At 44.7% G+C, this 15,151-nt stretch overlaps 1 protein-coding gene across 2 annotated transcripts in view; it reads left to right on the forward strand.

The window, feature by feature from the left end:
• NHS (NHS actin remodeling regulator) overlaps positions 1 to 15,151 on the forward strand; it is a 327,408-nt gene that overhangs the window by 1,792 nt on the left and 310,465 nt on the right. The gene's annotated exons all lie outside the window — the stretch shown is intronic.

Below are 15,151 nucleotides of genomic sequence, written 5' to 3' on the forward strand. Positions count from 1 at the left end.
CCTCCGAGGATCCCGAAGGCGTGTCCCCCCCTCCAAGCCCACCGACCCGTGTACAGTCGCCCAAACCCATCCGTGTGTGGAAGACCCCTGGGCATCTTTGCTGCCCGTTAACTTCACTCCTGCGACACCCTAGGACCCCCACTAAACGTCATTCTGTGTCGTCTGTTCTCCGAGAGGTGCTCAGGAGGGTTCCCCTGTGCACAGTAGGCCAAATCTGGCGGCGGCGGAATAGGAAATGATCCGACGGTGGGCGGGGGCACTAGGCCGGCGCCCGGGTCCTTGGCGCCTAGTCCGGCAGCCGCGCTCGCGGCGAAAAGGTGATGTCAGCTGCTCTGACTTACATAATAAGCTTCCCCGGTTGCTGCAGCAGCTGCGCCGGTGCGTGGTGGCCACGGAGCAGGGCGGGAGGGGTGCTCCCGCGGCATGCTTCCCGGGGATTTCCGGGCACCTCTGCCCTGCAACCCGGCCCAGCCTCCTCGCTCACCCGCCTCCCTGCTCGCTCATTCCTCCGCCCCCCCCCTCAAAAAAACCCGCCCTGGGAATTCGCTGCTTTTCTGCAATAACAGTAATAATAAGCGTAATGAATAAATGATGTGTGCGATCGGCTTTCCCAGCTATAAAAGACCCGGAGTTGGGTTAGTGACTGGTTATTTAAAAGGGCAATTCCGGGGATGAGTTCTGGAAAGAATTAGGACTGCCATAGGCCAAGTCGTATTTTACTTTAGGGACTTGAAATGAGCGCTTTAATCCTGCCTCCTTTTTACCCCAAACCACACAGCAGGGGCAGGCCGTCCGCTTTCAACGGCGCTGATAGCTGCAGAGTGCGGTCAGGGCGAGTGGTGATTTCACTTCAAAAGAACTGGAGGGAAGTTTTGCAGACTGTCGAGTGGTGCATACATTTTTCTCCCTACCTCCTCCTCTCTCCCTCTCTCTCTCTAAATTAGATTTCATGCAGGTGAAATTCAGTGCGGGAGTAAAATGTGTCCTCTTCTCCCCTCTTTACAGGCAGCAGTGGGCAATTACAAAGTTGAAATTTAACATAGTCCTTTCAAGTCCTTTTAACCGTTTGGACTATAAATTAATGATTAATGGAGAAAAGAGGATTTTTAGTGTGTGCATACAATTAATGAATATATTATATTCGCTGTGTGTTTATACACGAATAAATTAAGATGGTGGTAATATAATACCCAGGGTTGGACTTAACAGCTCCTATTATTTTTAAATTTTTTCTAAAACGTTATCTCCACGCTCTGTGTCCAGACCTCTCTCTTCTCTCGTCCATATAAATTTAGGATGGCGTTGTTCTTGTTTGATGTCATAAAAGGCATTGCCCTTGGGAGGAAAAGCACAATGTTGTATGTCTTAGTTTGGGTTTCCCAGCATGCAGAGGCAGAGACAGGAATTTCTGTGCTAGTAGTTTATTTGAGGGGGGATCCCAGGAAACACAGGGAGGGAGTGGGGAGGTGGCTCAGGGAAGGGAGGAAAGCTCACACATGTTGTGAGCTGGTTACCACTGTGGGCAACCTGGTTCTATCCAGCACGCACCTTAGAAGTGTTCCACTGAGGAGTGAGGAATCTGGAGTGTTTATCCACCAACTTGCACCCCTCACTGATAGAAAGTAGTACCTGGAGGGCATGAACTCCTAGCTCCTGGACTCCAACTCATGGGTGGGCTCAACATGCTCCCAGGCCAAGCATAGAGAAGCAGAAAGCCTATGGTGTGTACAGGACTGTCTGTGGGGCTTCCCTGGGGAGGGAAGAAGGGCACTGGGTGGAGTGCCAGTGGCATCTGCTACCTTATGCATCTTCCTTTAGCATTGCTCCAGGCCTAGGGGAATTTCAAAGGAAGAGGATGCCTAGATGTAACTCATGTTCCCTTTTGTCCTTCTTTGAAGGTGTCTGGGTGCCTTCTATACTCCCTATGTAGCCTCCTTCCCACCCAGATCACCAGTCCCCATGCAGTCTGCATGCTTCATCCTTGGATGGCTGCTTCCTGTTACCCTGACACAGGCTGGGGTGGTTTTTGCAGGGGTGACGTGATCTGACATACACTGTAGTGAAGTCACTCTGGAGGCTGGTAGACAAGTTAGACAGTGTGATTGGTGATGGTGGCCAGGATGAAGGAGGTAGCTCTGGAAACAGTGAGAAGCGGTGGGATTCTGAATCCACTTTGGAAATAGAATTAACAGGTCTTACTAAATGGATTGGGCACAGGGTGTGGGAGGAAAAAAAAACTATGGATGATTCCTAGTTTTTTTGGTCTAAACAACCCAAAGAAATGGGTAAAACTAGTGGATATTTTATTGGGGTGGTGGACTCAGTAGTTTTCTATTTGTGCCATGTTAACTGGAGATGCCTTACGTCTTAGACAATTAGATGTGTGAGTTCAGAACTCAAGAGAGAGGTCCAGGCTGGAGATGTAAATGTGAGGCAAAAAGAGTAGAGATGGTATGTGAAGCCTTGGAACTAGGACCAGTGTAGATAGTAAAGACCAGGGGGCCAGGGCTTAGCTGAGCACAGTCCAACTTTGGAAGTTCAGTAGAGGAGAAAGGCTGAGGAAGAGCAGCCCGGAAGCTGGAAGGAAAGCCAGGTGAGTGTGGTAAGATGGGAACCCGGAATGGAGGAGAAGTCAACTCAGTCAAATGCTTCTGAGAGTAAGATGAGCCTGAAATGAGACCATTGAGGCTGGTAATTCATAAGCAATTAGCGGCCTTGATAGGTGCCATTTAAGTGGAAGGGTGGAGATGAAGGCCAGGTACACGGGAATGAAGAGAGAAGAGGAGGGATGGAAGGGGAGATGCTCTGAAGGCAGTGGAGAAATGGAACAGTGAATGGAGGGGAATGCAGGGTCAAGGGAGATGTTCTTAAAAGGTGTTGAGGTTTAGGCACATTTAGACTCCACGGAGAGGGGAAAATTGATGTTGGGGAATGATCTGGATGATTAGGGGAAGTCCTTGAGAAGCTGAGTGGGAAAGGGATCAGAGCACCCTTACATCCGAGACCACGAGAGGGATAACAGAGGCCTGGGCAGAGGGGCTGGCGGGCTGGCGAACTGATGGTGGCAGGATGGGCTCTTCTCACGCGGTGACATCTGTTTGCTCTGTGAGGTAGGTGGGGAGGCCGACAGCTGAGAGGGGCTTGGTAATGTGAGGAGAGCCGGCAAGGTGTTAACGTTGTCTCAGGGTGGGAATGTGGATGCGGTAAGGAGGTGTAGCGGCGTTACCTGACTGTTGAGAGCCTTCTGAGATTTATGGTCATAATCTTAGCCTTCTGAGATTTTTGAAGTAGGTCTAGCTTTTCAGTCACTAAAACCTGAGACCTTGGAATTACTTCATGGGCCTCAAGCCCAAGCTGTTCATTCTTAGATCTTTTAATGTCATTGACTTTTTGGTTGCTGTTGATTATATTTATCTACTGCATTTTAAAGTAAATTTCATATTGAAGTTTGCATTCTTACAGACAAGTACACAGACCATAAATGTACAGCTTGGTTAATTTTTACACCGTGAACAACTGATGTGACCATCAGCCAGATCAAGAAATAAAACATTACTCTATCCTGAAACACTCCCTGCTGGCCCTTTACTGATCACTATCCCTCCCCAAAGGTAACTGCTATTCTGATTTCCACCTCCGTTAATTAAATTTTCCTGTTTTTGAACTTTCTGTAAGTGGAGTCATATAGTGCCCAACATGTTTGTAAGATTCATCCATGTAGTTGCATATACAGTAGATTGTTCATTCTCACTGCTGAATAAAATTGTGTTGTGTGCATACACCACAATTTGTTGATCCCTTTTGATGATAGAGGTTCGGGCTGTTGCCAGTGTAAGTCTATGACCATATACTTTTTTTACATGCCTTTTGATGAGCTGGTGTATTCACAGATGTTTGGTATATATCTAAAACTAGAATTGCTGGACCAAAGGGGATGGGTATGTTTGATTTCAGTAGTTACTGCCTGACAGTTTTCTAAACTGGTTTTATCAATTTTACCTCAAGAAGTATGTGAAAGTTTCAGTTGCTCCACATCTTTACCAACACTGGTATTATCTTTTTAATTGTAGCTACTCTGGTGAGCAGGTAAGAATGATCTTACTGTGGTTTTGACTTGCATTTCTCTGATGGCTTGTGAGATTGAGCACCTTTCATATGTATTTTTGACCATTTGTATATTTTTTGTGAGTTACCTGTTCAAGGCCTTTGCTCATTTTTCAATAAGGGTCTTTGTACCTTTTTATTATCTTATAGGAATTCTTTATATATTGTGGATACAAGTCATTTGTGAGCTATAGGAATTGCAAATACCTTCTCTCTGTGGCTTGCCTTTTTGCTTTCTTAGGGTTATCTTTTGGTGAGTATAAGTTACTATTTTAATTTTTATGTAGTCCATTTTATCAGTCCTTATCCTTATAATGTTTTCTGTATTCTGATTTGTTCTTAAATTCTTCACTGACCACAAGGTCATAAAGATACTCTGCTACATTTTAGAAGTTTTTTGTTTTGCTTTTGTTATTTAGATCCATGATTCATACAGGACTGATATTTGCAAATGATGTGAGGTAGGGGTCAAGATTAATTTTTTCCATGTGAATGTACAATTAATCCATTGCCATTTACTGAAAAGACTATAATTTCCCCATTGCACTGTACCAACACCTTTGTCATCTATTGAATGGATGGATTAGAGTTTTTAGCTAATGTTTATTGAGTTCTGCTATATGTCAGACACTGTGCTAAGACCTATATATGAATTACCTCATTCAATCTTTATGATAACTCTGTGAGAGAGGTGCTATTATTTTACTACTTTACTGAGAGTTAGCAACTTGCTCCAGGTAGCAACAGCTAGAAAGTGCTGGAGCTTAGAATTAGGATCCAGGTTTGAGTCCGCATGCTATGTTCCCAAGCACTAGACTTTTCTACCATGCATGCTGCACAAATCCAGGGGAACTACTATGTTAAAATCAAAGCCCTTCTCAGTATGATTCTACCCACTTGACAAGCTTCATCTCTTCCTCTTCTACCCATTGTCCCTCCCTGCCTTTTCCACCTTGCACCCTAATCCAGTTGTACTGAACTACTAGGTGCTCTCCAGCTTGCCAGGCTTTCTTATCCTTCATACCTGAGTGCACACTTCCCTTTCCTTCTGGAACATTTCACTGTTTAATTCCTACACCTCTTTGATACTCAGCTGACAGAGCTTTGTGAAGTGGAGCCTGATTCCTTGCTCACCACCTCCCCGCCTACAACTTTTCCTTGGTCCTCGGAGGAGAGAGGCATGTTCTACACCCTCCATCAGAGTTCCCCAGGAAGCCTGAGCTCTAGATGCCCATAGTGGGGGGCTTATTTGGTAATGCTCTGTGTTCTCTGTCTTCCTTTTTCCCCCCTCACTTGCTTTCACCTGTGGGTAGTTCCTGAGGTCACCACCCATGTAAACTACTTGGCCTTGAAGTTGGACTCATAGGGTCTAGGGGAACCCAGATCAAAACAATCTGTTTAATCTAGGGTGAAGAGTATAGTGGAGGTAGTAGAGGTGATTTTTCTCATTCTTTTGCCTTAAACTATTTCCCCCAGGATTATTATGTTAGCTGCATGCCCCGTCCCTCCCAGATGTTCTGCGGTGGTGGTGCGGTGGCTCTGGAAATAACTTACGACCCTTTAGAGGAGAACTTCGGTGCATCAGAGGTGAGAAGGAGCACAGAAGGAATACAAGTCTACAAAGATGACGCACCCTGTCGGTTCCTCAAGGTTCCCTTGACCAGCCTTTGAGAGTATTGTTTATTGTCCTGTGCGGTGGGGTTGGTGACGCCCCAGGAGATTCAAACTCTATTTGAGACACATAAATTCAGCCAGAGCAGACACAGAAATTGCTAAACCCAGAAGGAAACTAGGCAGTAATACACTGGGTGAACTGATCATTTTGGCTTGGTACGGTGATGCTAATTGTGGGTTCATTCCACTTTAGAGGAATGATCCTTTTCCTTCCCCTTCTGTTCGTTCTGCCCCTCGCAAAAACCCTTTTCATCTGGTAAATGTGGTCTTGGCGTATTTTAGTAACCACGCTCTTTTTTCTCTTGTCTCTGCTCAGTGAGCTTCTCTGAGGCTTTATAAGAGCCAAACAGCTCCCCTGAAAGCTGCTTTTAAACCCGTCTCAGAACAACTGAGAAGAAAGCAATCTTTCAAAGGTTAATAATTCATGCTTGTAATTTCCTCATAACCAGTAACAGCAATACATTTCTTTCTAGACTTTTCTTGTTGTACTGGACTGGGCTTTTAAATCAAAACTACCAAACTACTTTACCTAGGAAATCCTTGAGGTTTTGTTGGACTGGGATTACTAAAATGGTAACAATACAAATGTTCTTTCTTCCTATTTGTTGAGGCCTTCTCCACACAATGTCATCAGGAAAGTGCAAATTCCACATAAGCTCTCAAAAGCATCTTCTGTCTCAGGGTTTCTAGTCTACCTTTAATGGATATTACCTTTAAATTGCAATGGTGTATAAAATCTCGCCTATTGTCCCAAGTTAGACCAGGAGTCTTAAGAATTCATTGACTTCCTACACTGCTTTGAAAATTTAGGGACAAAGACAATTTGAAATGTAGTTGGAATTTTGTTTTCACAGCTCAGTTCTGTTTCACTGTCTTAAAAATAGTGGAACATGAGATTTTGCAGGACAGTCTGTAAAAAAAATCATGGGAAGAATATGGCTGGAATAAGCCATCAATCACAAATATTCTTTTTGCATCAAAAATCCCTCAGGAATCCCATTTTGATGATAAATGAAAATAAAAAAACCCAATGAGATACAAATGGTTTCTGAATATAAAGTGCTCATTCTGTGGTCTAAATTTGTTGAAACAAGGTTTTGGAGAGGCCTCCTACCAGACTGCAAGCCCATCTTTGTGAATAACTAGGATAGGTAGGGTCAATTTTTGTTTCTGACATTAATGTCCATGCCTCAGTCCACTAATGGACATGAGAAGGTTTGGGTGTACTGAAGGAGGCATCTGAGGACCTGGGTATTCCATATGCCAAAAAATTACTTAATTATAAAGTGTCTAAAGCCTTCAAAGGGAAATTAACCAAGAATAAAATGAATTTAACCAGAGCTGGAGACTCTTGGGCTCTTAAAGTTGGGGAAGACCTTAGCACCCATCAAACCCAACCTCCCACCCAGGGTGGAACTCTTTGTTAAGATGTTCTAAACGACAGCCTGTCTGGTTTCCCTGCCCAGCTGAGACTCCTGGGAGTGGGAAGTGGCCATGCCCACCCCAGCTTTTTGCTGGATAGTTTCCATTCTCAAACAGTCCTTATCTACACTGAGGCTAAATCTGTCTTTTTGTAATGCCTACCTTTTAGTTCTAGTGCTGGTGTCTAGTGTCATAGGGACTCCGCTTATAATCTCTCTTCCAGGACATCCTCTAGGTGTCCAGACATTAGTGTTATGGTCCCTTCTAAACTTTCTTCATCCCAGGTAAACCAACTTCAGTTCCCCCAACCAGGCCTCTTAATGCTAACTTCCCTGTCCCCTCCCACTCTGGTTGCCCCCTGCCACAGGTGCAGAGCAGGAACAGACCCATTCCTTTCTTCATTTGAATGCCCCACTAGGACTAAGGTGGCCCTTGTTTTAACCATTGCACAACACTGTTGGGCATTGTTGCTCTCAGGACCCACAAACTCCTTTCCTTTATCGCAGCAGTTCTTTGACACAGGTTTCATCTGTTCTATTGGTGCATTTGGTACCTTGAACTTAATTTCACTGGACTCCCCCATTGTCTCTGTTGAATTTAATCTTGCTTGCTTTGGGCTTTCATTTCCAATCAGTGTTGATGGTTTAAAATTTTGATTCAATGTGTCAGCTACTGCCCACAGCATTTTGTTCTCAGCAGACATAAACATGATTCTAGTGCATCACCCATGTCTTTGATAAAATATTGTTCAGATGGACTCAAGGCCAGAGTCCATTGGCAGGCAGTACCAGCAACATTCCTCCATGCTGATGTCTATAAATCAGCATTTCTTGGGTACCATTGTTGCAGCAGTTACGAAGGCACCCCCCACCTTCCTGTTCAAACCGCATTTCTTCACCTTGCCCACAGGATCTATCATCATGAGCAATTGTCAAATGGCTTGCTGAATTCAAGATACCATGTGTCTATAGCATTCCTTTGATCCCCTAGTCTAATAATCCTACTCAAAAGGGAAATGAGGTTAGTCTGGCTCAAACTGGACTCACTCACAGCCATCAGAGGGGCCGTTTAAATTTCCTTGTATATAATGGATAAAGAGTTCATTTTGGGGAATCTGCTTTGGCCATAGAATGACCGCAATGTTGGGCTGCAAGAGGATTCTCTGGGTCCTAGAGTCCCTTTCTTTGACTCCAAAGTGCCTGGTTTGTAAAAGGCAGAGAATCTGCATGCTTGTCTCTACCTTTCTTTTAGGATACCTGGCAAGAACTATAGGTCCTTGATCTCTGCACCTGAAGGAAAGATTTGGAATTTATGACCTTCAGAATTTGCTTAGGCTCAGTTCAAGTAAGGTTGGCAACTGTGTCTGGTTTATCTAATTGTTGGAAAGCAAGCGAGTACATGGTTAAATGTGTGGATACTGAAGTCAGACCGCATGGGTTCAGATCTCAGCTTTACTGCTTCAGAGATGTATGTCTTTGGACAACTTACAAAATATTTTTTTTCTTTGTCTATTGTGGGATGGAGATAAAAAACAGTACCTAGTACATCAGGTTGTTGATGGGACTGAAGGAGTTGAGGTGTGCAGGCACTGAGAACTGCCTGGCACTTGGTGACCCCTGGTAATTACTGGCTGTTATTTTATTGGTACTATACTTGGATCTTGTGGAGTGGGAGGCATGTGTTATTTTTTTCCAAGTAGGTGAAAACCTGTGCCTGAATCTGTGAAACGCTGGGTTGGGGTTTCGAAAGAGCCAGCTGACCAGGCAATGCTGTGTCCCTCTGCATGGTCAAATGACTATTATGATTTCTATGTTCTCTGTCATATCTTTTTGTTATGCAGAGAAGTATACAAATAAAATAAAATTGACCAATAATCTTATCATCCAGATGAATTCACTTATCATATGCCAGGCACTATTCTAGGTGCTTGACTTACAGTGAACAAAAAGTTACCAAAGAGCTTGCAGTGGAGAGAGACAAACCAGAGACTGCAAACATAATACATTTAAGGAGATTACAGAGCTTGTTAGGAGGCAGTAGCCGTTATGAGCAAAATGAAGCCAGAGCAGGGTGAAGATGGACCAGAGGACTGTGGTGGGGTTGCCATTCTAAATGGGGTATCAGGTGGGACTCATTGAGCAAGCAGCATTTGAATGAAGACTGGAAAGAGCTGAGGGAGTTGTTAATGTAGATAGCTGGAGGAAGAGTGTCCCAGCAAGTGTGCAAAGGCCCTGGAGTGGGGGCATACTTAGCGGGATGGAGGGATGGCAGGGAGGCCGGTGGGGAGGATGTGGAGTGAGCAAGGAGGAGACTGGGAGCAGAGGAGGCAGGGAACTGGGGCTTGGGGCCACTCAGGTGGCGTCTGGTGGGCCATTGCAAGGACTTTACCTTTTAGTCTGAGTGAAGCAGGAATGTATAGGAGGGTTTTAACCATAGGAGTGGCATGACTGGCTTAGAGTTAAAAAGAATCGCTTTGCCTATTATGTTGCAAAGAGACTGTGGGAGAGGCAGGGCTAGAAGCAGGGAGACCCAGTAGGAGGCTGTTGCAGTGATCCCGTGAGACACAGCGTGGTTTGGTGGAAGGAATGAGTGGTCAGATCCGACTTGGAGCTGCTGATGTTTTTGTTTCATGTTTAGGGCTGGACAGTTCAGCCCTTAGAGAAGGGCATAAAATTGAAAGAGAAAGGAAAGCCCGTCTTCTCTCTTCCCGACCAGGCTCGCTCCAAAGGACATGTGTGTTGAGTGCATTTTTGTAATGCCACTTCTGAATGTTGAGGAAGGAGGCACTTCTCCTAGAGTCTTATTGGTTCATGTTCGTTGTTTGGGAAGAATTTTAAAGGTGTCCTAACTAACACTGTATTTTAGAAAATCAAGGTATAATTTCCATACGGTTGAAATGTACATATCTTGTGTGTACTTTGATGAGGTTTACCAGCTGTATTCACCCGTGCAGCCCGCAGCCCTGTTAAGACAGAGACATTTTCCACACTCCAGATAGACAATGCTCTTCTGAGGTAGGAAAGCTGTATTTGAACTCGGGTCCCCTTGTACTGGCCTCTACTGGGCCCGTTGTATGAATATGAGCATGGTAAAAAATGATTGCACAGGGGATTCTGGGCTCCCCAGTAGCATCAGGCTAAGAAGTAGCAATTCCATGTGTAACATTCCCAAGACCAGGTGGTATAGTGGAGTTGCCTCTCTTTGATCTGATGGTGCTGGCTGTTTATGACATCTTGGTGTCATTAAAGATGTATTTATGACAGCGAGCTATAGGGAGGACCTGGTTTGGGACAAGGATGAGAATGTGGCCTCAGAGGCCCCAGGATTAACTTAGAAGTAGGAGTTTTTCTAAGATAAATCTAAAACAACATTTAAAAAGACATGAAAAAGGAAAACGAACTTAGGCAGATTTCTAAGGAACAGGGAGTACTGATTTGTAACTGTGTATGCTGGTGCTTGAAGCCTGGATGGAGGATGGAGAAAGTTCTTTAAAATTTGATTTCTAAGTATTCCAGCTAAGTGCATTTGCATTTGTGAAATAAAATGCCCTATTCTACAGTTGAGCTACTCTTGATTTTTAATACTAGACATCTAAGAGAGGGAAGAGCTACTAGGATGAAGGATGACAGCAGTGAGCCATAATGTTCATTAGAATGTAATATCAATATTTGTGTTTCTCTCCAGCATGCATCTGGACTCAATTCCTCAAGCCTGTATTTATATTTTAATAATGTGAGTAAGGCTATATTTCCCTTTTTAATCTCACCTCAGAGTTCTGCTGCCTCCGCCGGTTCCCCCTCAGCCCTGAAGTGCTTGCCTTGCAAGATGGCACGTGTTTATCAAACTGTTGGACTTCAGCCATCAACTTGAGGGGGGAAAAGTGCCGAAATCCCTTCCCATTCAAGAAGCCATGGGCTTTCTGCTTCACGAACAGGAGAGACAGAAGCTTCAGAGTTTGGGGGCAATGTCGGGGAAAGCATGCAAACCCAGAAGAGCCATGGGAAGGATGCCCTGGAAGGTTTTCTAAGTCTCCTCTGGGTAAAATGCCTTCGATGTGCGGGAAGAGATGTTGGAACCCTGCTCGGGTATCAGATGTCACTAGTGCTCATCTGGCAAAGTTTTAGCCTTGGCTAATTAAAACCAATCCAATTGCACGAAGAAAAAATATATTGCGTAAGGTTGTGTTTGTGTGGCTTTATGTGAACCCCTTGCTCCATATTCTAAGAGCAGCGAATCTCAGGCTGGTGATAGGGCGGAAATTGAGAGTGAGAGAGACATGGGATCCACTCTCAAATAGATTTGAGTAAAGACAATGAGTGGGGCAGTCTATCAAAAGTATTGGCTGGTCAATGTAAATTTAAAGCCCTTTAAAGTTTTCTTGATTAATTTGCCAATTCAAAGGATTTTAACGGCTGTTGAGTAAGAAGGAAAATCAAACAATCGAAAAGACACCCTTGTTTACTTTTCAGGTTGTACTTGGCTTTCTGTCCAAGTTGTTCCGTCCCTTTTTCTGTGGCCTGGTCAGTTGGTTGGGTCAAGCCCTGCACTTGAGAAAGCTTAGATTCAAGGCATGTGCCCTAAAGGACTGGGCTTCTGTGGTGATCACAGGCTGTGATCCGAATCCTGGTCACCTTTGCTAGTAAAAGTATACATTGGTACTTGATTCTCTGTTCCACACTTGCCAGTTGTGCAACCTTAGACAAATTCTTAGTTTCTCTGCCTTAGTTTCCTTATCTGTGAAATGGGAATACCATTAGTGGTCACCACATAGAATTATTGTGAAGATTAAGGGAATCAATCCACAGACAGTGCCAGCATCATGTGGCACCTACACAGAATATTTAGTAAGGTCTTATACATGGGTGCCATTGGTGCTACTATTTTTGTTATTTTATCATTCTTACGATCAGGGCCTTGGGTAAAGGAAATAGGCATAAAGATGGATAAAACCCAGCTCCTGTGGCTCCTCAATGAATGTAAATATTCGGCCAGCTGGGTGTGTGGTGAAAGTGAGGACAGGAGGGTGCCATCCCTCTTTCTGGCTTGGCTGACCTGACTCATATTGTGGAGCACTGTGAGAACAACTTAGCAGCCGGCTGCCATTATGGCCTCATTCCTGGGGGCTGTGGACCTCTACTGATGGTGGGGGAGACTTGGCTGAGGATGTGTGTCATTGCAGAAGCGGTTTTGGGTCAGATTGCCATGCCCTCATTCTCTGTGACCGTCTGTATCTTCTCCCATAATGACATGCCCAGGGCTTTGTCTTCTGTTCATTGTAATCAGACATCAGGCATGGAACAGCTAACAGAAGAGAGATGACAGATCCGGACAGACCATGCAGAGACTGCCTACCGTGTTCACCAACCCATTCCCTTTTCCTCCTGGGCACGTCACTAGGCTACATTTCCCAGCCTCCCTTGCAGTTAGGTGGGGCCATGTGACCAAGCCTGTCCAGTAGTATGTGAGAGGGATAATTCCTCCACTCTGGGATGGGCATATAAAAGCTCCTACACATTCCTCTGCAATTTATGTCTTCCCCACTCTGCTGGCTGTATGCAGAGGGTTCAGCAGAGGACACAAGGCCCAAAGGGATGGTAGGGCCACCAGCTGGAAGGAGCCTGGGTCCCTGAATCACCACATGAAAGGCTGTCTGCAGCTGGAGGAGTAAACTCTTATTGTGAAGCAAAGGGGATGTTTGATACAGCAATTAGCTTGCCTTACTAACACAGAAGAACAGTGCAGGGAGGAAAAGGACTTGTTTTCCTGAGAATGCACAGATGGTGCAAGTGCCCCGAAGTACCTGATGGTTTTTCATTGAACAATAAAGGCATAAGACTGTAGGGTCTTTTTCTGAGAGACATGAAGAGTTTGTGTGTGTGACCAGAATGGTGTGGCGCTTTCCTCAAGTAAGCAAATGGAAATAAAAATGTGTTAACAGAGTTTCAGTTTTAGAGAACTGTTGCTGTCTGGAACCCAAAGAATTCTCCCTCTCTCTCTCCATATGTAAATGATATGTGTATATTTGTAAAACTTTTAAGATCTAATTATAAGACAACTATAGAAATGTATACAGATCATAAGTATATATGGCTCAATGAATTTTTACAAATTGAACACACCTCTCTCACCCGCACCAGGAACAGGAAACAACACTTGTAGCCTTCTAGAAATCCTGCCAGTGTTCCGTCCAGTCATGCCTTCCTGAGGGCAGCCGTTATCCTGACTTCTAAGAGCATACATTACTTTGGCTTCTTTTTGAATCATACAACATATGCTTTTTTACATTTGGATTTTCTTTTTTTGCTCAAAATTATGTTTATGTGACCCATTCATGGTGATGCATGTAGCTGTAGGTCATTTATTTTCATTGCTGTATGATAGTCCCTCCTATGGAAATGTCATCTGTTCTCCTGTTGATAAGCATTGTGATAATTTTCAGTTTTGGCTATTTTGAATAATGGCGCTATGAACATCCTAGTTCCTGCCTTGTGGTGAACATACCTACTGTATATTCTGTTGGGTAAGAACTCCCCTGATTTGCAGTTTTACAGGGCTTTCTCCCTCAATAAGGCACCTCAAGGCCGTGACACTGGCTGTGTCGTATTCCTTGTCCCTTGATTTCTAGACAAAGCAAAAGATTTGTTTTGTTTTGCTGTAATGGGAAGATGATCACTGATCCTTACTGGCAGAGTTTTGTTGTCTAAAATGGAGGGCACATGGTCTACCTAAAGGACTTTTTTCCTCTCTTTTAAAATTAAAGCACAGTTTTGGGGCCTTTTGATTTGCAGGTGAGGGAGGGAATGGAGGCAGACGAGTGATAAGTTCTCAAGTCACTTGGCTGGATTAGCCTTAGTGCTTCCAAGAGTTGTCTTGTCTAAGTGCCCCTTCCATCAAGGTTTTATGCAAAATCCAGGAAAAGCAGAACATTTCCTCAGAAGGGGCGAGAGACAGAGAAGAGTGGGAGGCCTTTCTGTTCCCCTGAGAGGGTTTATTCCTGTGCTCCGCCTTCAGGGCCTTGGCTGTCTGATTCACAAAGTAGCAACCCTGGCTAGACAGAGCCTTGGGGACTTGGGGGGTTGAAAAGGCCTCAAGCAAATTCAAGAACTGCCCACAGGACTTTCTTTCAAACCGTGACAGAGGCTCACCTTCTCAGACTCCTTCGCTGGTGTTTAAAGTCCTGGGCGCAGTGAGCGGTGTACCCCCCACCCTGGCCCCAGCCCCACAGGCTCCCTTAGGGTTTGGTTTACCATACTTCACTTCATTCCTTCTCTTAACTAGAGGATAGGTGAGCAGATTTTTCCATGAGGGAACTGTTTTGGACCATTAACCCAGATTTTCTTCATATGTAGAGGTGACTCTGTAATTGACTTTGAATTTTTAAAACCTGGAAGCTAGTGAGACAGCTCTGTGAAGCAGAAATTGAAGGTGGGGTTGGGGCAGAGAGAGGATATGTGTTTCTTCTCAACAGATATGAAATGCAGAAGAGCTTTATGCAGAATAAGGAGCTTTGAAAACTCCAGACTTACTCTGAGGAGCTGGGTAAGTCCACTGCTTGCCCCAAGTAGTCTTTCTCTTCTGTAGGGCATAGCTGGGACCATGACACACACGCCCTTCTTCACCCCTCTGGCTTTTTCCTGGAGCTTGCCCTGCCGCCGGTTTGTGGAAGATGGATGGCTGTCATCTTAGATGACTGAGTGTTATCAGGGGGACTCTTCTCAACACGTTGGGATGGACAGTGAGCAAATTCACACATACACACAGGTCACATTTATTGTGTGACTGCTTTCTGCTAGATATTTTACAAGCCCCCCAAATTCTATGATGGAGATCTTCTGATATTTTTTTGATAGATGAGAGGACAGAGGGTCTGCTAGTTAAAATTGGAACCCAGGACTCAAATGTGGTTTCGGTGCTCGGCCCACCTCTGTGCTTGCAGCCCCTCTGTGCTCAC

The sequence above is a fragment of the Manis javanica genome, chromosome X, assembly GCF_040802235.1.
Source record: "Manis javanica isolate MJ-LG chromosome X, MJ_LKY, whole genome shotgun sequence".
Classification (NCBI taxonomy): Eukaryota; Metazoa; Chordata; class Mammalia; order Pholidota; family Manidae; genus Manis; species Manis javanica.